The sequence below is a fragment of the Trachymyrmex cornetzi genome, unplaced genomic scaffold (genome assembly GCF_001594075.2).
Source record: "Trachymyrmex cornetzi isolate Tcor2-1 unplaced genomic scaffold, Tcor1.1 scaffold454, whole genome shotgun sequence".
NCBI classification, from domain to species: domain Eukaryota; kingdom Metazoa; phylum Arthropoda; class Insecta; order Hymenoptera; family Formicidae; genus Trachymyrmex; species Trachymyrmex cornetzi.
This window is the reverse complement of record NW_017299334.1, coordinates 1,073,307-1,078,339: the sequence shown is the minus strand read 5'-3', so window position 1 is coordinate 1,078,339 and position 5,033 is coordinate 1,073,307.

The following is a 5,033-nucleotide window of genomic DNA, read 5'->3' as shown; positions in this document are numbered from 1 at the left end:
CCAAACAACAAAAAAAAAAATTTTGAAATTAGAGTGTACAGAGCGCGCGAAATTCAAAAAGTCACCTTACTTTTTGATCACACCTCGTACATTAAACTATCCCTCCTATGGATACTCAGCATACTTCTATCCTGAGAGAGGATTTAGTACAGAGACGAACCACATCTACTTTCGACGATACGATTTTATCGATAGCGTCAGAAAATGTATGTAGTACGTAGTTTTCAAACTGTAAATGGATATACTGGCGGTAGTGTACGGTAACAGGAAAAAGACCGGCATAGCCTCTCTCAGGTTTCTCTCTGGTACGAGTGATATCGCCACCCGTTTGAATCTACCCGCGAGACGTCGAATGATCACATTGGTCACGTATCCGGGCGGTGCCGCCATCTGGCGTGAAGTTGGCGCGCGTTCTGCCAGTGTCGTGCGTCTGGCATGCGTGGAAGTTTCGAAAAAGTATTCGAACGCGCGGCGAGCCGACGAGGTAAGTCAAGGTGTAAGTGGCCGCCTCGTCGTCGCGTCGCGCCGCGCTGTGCCGTGCGGATTTGACAACTCGTGCGAGAGTTAACCTGAAAATGGCCGAAACGCGCGACTCGGCACTGGTGTCGGACGCGGTGGCCGGCGCCGCGTCCGGTCAACAACCGATCCCATCGGAATCGGGGGCCCAGGGGGACGAGGACCTATCCGGTCGTGCTGGTACGTAGAATCCTTCGAAACGGCGTTCCACGGCGCGCTCCAGTTTTCGCGAGCTGTTTTATTTAAATACAAGTGCGTCGAGCGTGGCCATGCAACAAGTGGCACGGAGCGCTCTTGCATGCCGGACAGGTGTGTAGCGAGACGCCGCGACTCCCCAACGCATTTTCCCCTCGGACTCGAAAAGTTTCGGTCAAAACTAAAAAATGATGAAGCGACGTTTTGTTCAAGTTGAGTTCAGGAGGTTTGACATTTCGACAGAGTTATGATAATGTACAGCTTTGCCTAGTTAATCAATAGCCACGAGCAGCTCGTTTATCGACATGTCGCTTATAAAATAGTTATGCAAACACAGGTAGATATATCATTATGTAAATAAATTTGTAAATTGATCGATTTTTATTCCCAATATACACTGAATTTATTAAATTCTTTAAAAAATTGTCCATTTTTGTTATAAACGTAACGTAAATCTAAATGTAAATCTAAATGTAAACGTAAATTAATTATGAATCATTGTTTGAATTTATTAAATACTGGCACTAATTACACGTGGAAACAAATAATATTTCATACCGTAATACTGACACAAATTATAAGTGAGCAGAGAAATAATATCATTACCTAAATTAATGTAATTGATTTTTATTCCCGGTATATGCTGAATTTGTTATTATTTTTTAAAGAGAAAGAAGTTTTCTTTTGTAATGCAAGTCAAGTTTTCAATGTAAGTCGTTAATTACAAGTCATAATTAATATGTCAAATTTTTTTTGTAATATTTTACAGTCGTTTATGTTCAAGAATGATAAAAATTGTTACGTGTTCTTGGAGATGTAAACATCTGATTTTTTTTATAATGACAATGATTTAATGATTTTACACATTTAAAAATATTAAAATATTAACCTTTTATTTTAATCTTTTCAATTTTATATTTCTTAGGAAAAGTGGATGTTGGCACTAAGTCTCTGTTTGATTTATTAGTCTCATGATTCTGTTCAAGAAATTGGTTTAAATTATCTTCATGATTTAAAATTTGCGCGTTGAACTTTATATTGTTTCGTTGACTAAGGCGCCTCAGGTGTTCATGTAAGAAATGAGATTGGAATAAAAAAATGGCCACAACGTCCACGAACGCGTTTTTATTGCGGAAGTAAATCTAGCAAATCCTAACAGTCTCTCAAATGAGTGCAAATGAATAGCGTGTTTAGAAGGCACGATCAATTTTCGTCTGAACTTTCGACTTGCAAATTTTACTCAATTTTTATTTAACATATGTTAAACGTGACACAATTGATAATGATATTTTTATTGTGTAACGTTTATTTGCAACTTATATTGATATTATTTGGGAACAATTAATTTTATACCGGTGTCTATAGTGATATATCTTCTGGATAGAAGGAGATATATCATTTATAAACATATGGATAGCAGATTGAGGAATGTCTGTTTGACTCAGCCTATGACGCTATGAGTGAATGTAATGTATTTGGACGTAATAGATAAAATGCTTCAAAAGTCATTAAAAGTTATCAGTGCATTTTTTTCAGAAAGTTGATGAAATATCTGTATATATATAATCAAATTTCACTTTTATCCATAATTCTTAATTCTTTGTAGCACGGTTGACATTTTATATTTTTAACCGAAAAAATTAGATTTTTCATTTATTCTATTTATATTTATTTTTTTCATTTATTCTATTTATTTTATACAATTCATTGTATTTTAAAATTTTTTATTCTATTCAAGAATATTGATTTTTCTCATATTTCTTTCTTTACCGAGATATTTCTTATATAGCTTGCGAATTAATTTAAATAGTCTGACCTATCGCAAGCAAATCAAACAGCTAATGAAAGGCATATATGGTATAAAATTCTAAATTCTTTGGAATGGTATCTTACTCTAAAGAGTGAAGATTGAACCAGTATTGAAAAAGAATGGCTTAATTTTCAATCTTAAATAGTGAGATTTCACTCTTCAGAGTGATTTATTCTAAAAGTTTTAGAGAAAGATAAAATGCAATGAGTTTCTCTCAGCGTTTTATTGCACATGTTGCAGTATTATTTTCCTTTATTTTGCCATTAATATTTTCGCGATTTTTTAAGTTGCAAGTTGTGATTTATATACGGTCCGTGTAAATTCTTATATATTTCATAAATTTTTACTGTTAACCATATTACAAATCGAAATACTTATTGGCAATTAAAATAAAGATTTGTTCCCATATGTGAATTTCAAATAGTAAATTGAATTTGACGCCGTTGAATACAATTTGAAAAAAAATTTAGTTTGAATGTTTTATTTCGACACATGTAAATATATTATATGTAATAAAATTTTAATTATTATCGCTCTAAGAAATCTACGTTTATATATAAAATGTGTATATGTGACAGTTGGTATTATCGCGATTGCAGTTGCCTGCTGATATGATGGTAACACATTGCATTAAACATTTTATGGAACAATTTTTGCTTTTTTTTTAAATTTTGACCATATTTAAAAACCGGATATTTGCAGATATAAATAAAGTAAAAAGATGTACATCACTGTAAAGTTATATTAACAACCTTTCGCTTATGTAATACATACGATTCTTCATAGAGGACACTATATAAAGTTAATTCTCTAGAGAAACTGCACTGATTAGTACTATTCTATAAATTTGAATAATAACAAACCTGCATAATTTTTGTATTATATTTGAAATATGTTACGTGAATATTTACATAAAATTACACCGATGAGAGTTACAAGTAAAATTTCTATGTAAATTTCTATATCTTTGATAACTGTATTAATTTAGATATATCTTAATAGAAAAGAAAATATCAGTAATTACATTTTTAATTGTAAAAGTTCTTTTCTGCTTATTTTGAATATTTAATGTATATACTTTTATATGGTTAGATTTACTCAAGAAATATTAATTTTGGTGTATGATGCTTTGTAAGATTTTTGTTGCCTTTAGTTATTATAATAGTACTAATGCAGAATCTGCATATATTTGTAGTGGAGGAGAGTACAAAGACTGTTGCGACGAGTGAAGCTGCAAACACGGAACAAACAAAGACGCAAATTAACGGCGATATCGGTGAGTGATGATCTTATATTAGTACTATTCTATAAAAAACAATACGAAGATGTGAAGGGCACTATAAATTTGAATAACAACAAGCCTGCATAATTTTTGTATTATATTTGAAAATAACATTATTATTTCCCTTTTTTAATAATACATGAAAATATTTTCGGTCAAGCGTAACTTCGCATTTTTTACTAAATTACCAGACAGTTCGCGATAAAAATATCGGTATAAAAATAGAAAAATATCTGTGAAATCAAATTAGAAATATTCCTAGTTAAACTTTTAATTTTGTGTCTATTATTCGTGTCTCTATTAACTTATTGAATGAATAAACGAATTAATTTATTGAACGATAGAATTATTTGTAAAACGAAGAATTTTTAAATATATAATTAAATTTCGATTTTGCATTTGTAATTAACAGCTTATGAGATTACGAGAAGAATATTTAAAAGCGACTTATTTTAAACCTTTCAATTCAGATTTTTTACTCCGCGCTTGCTAGAAGACATTTCTTTGATGAAATCTCTAATGGAATTTTTTATTTTGCCTTTTTACAGTCCAATGAATGATTATAAAAGAAATATTTGAAAGACATATATTCGAATAGTCTTTTCACGATAGATTGAGTTCAGTAAAGGGAGAAAAATCAAGGATTTTATCGAAGATTTCTTCAAATATCTTCGAATTTATCGGAAATTTCGGAATTTAAAGAAGAACAGCTTGTTGCTAATAACAAAATACCTTTCGATGAATTTGACTAATGAAAAGAATAAAGTTTTGCTGAAAGATCTAAATTTTGCTTGATAAAGATTTGAAAATAATTTTTTATTGGACCAACAAAATAATTATGTTAGAAACTCAAAAATGAGAAATGCTGCAAAAAATTTGATTATCCAATAACCAGTTCTCGTTTTTAACAAAATTATTTGAATGGATCAAATTATTTTCGGATTTGTATCCAGTAAAATGTTAAATCTTTCAATAAAATTTTACCTTCTGTGCGGAGATTATTTGTAATTTAGCTTTTGTCTTAACACCTAATAATTATAAAAACCATACTCTCTAAAAAACGTCGGCGTGGATTTAACATATAGCGTCTATATAATTTTCACTGTGTTATTGTTTAGATGATGTGGATTAATACCACATGAATTTTAAATTTACACTATGGTGTTGATATAAATATCAAGGTTAAAATCTACCTGTATTAAATTATTATATCCTGGCAAAATTCAGCTG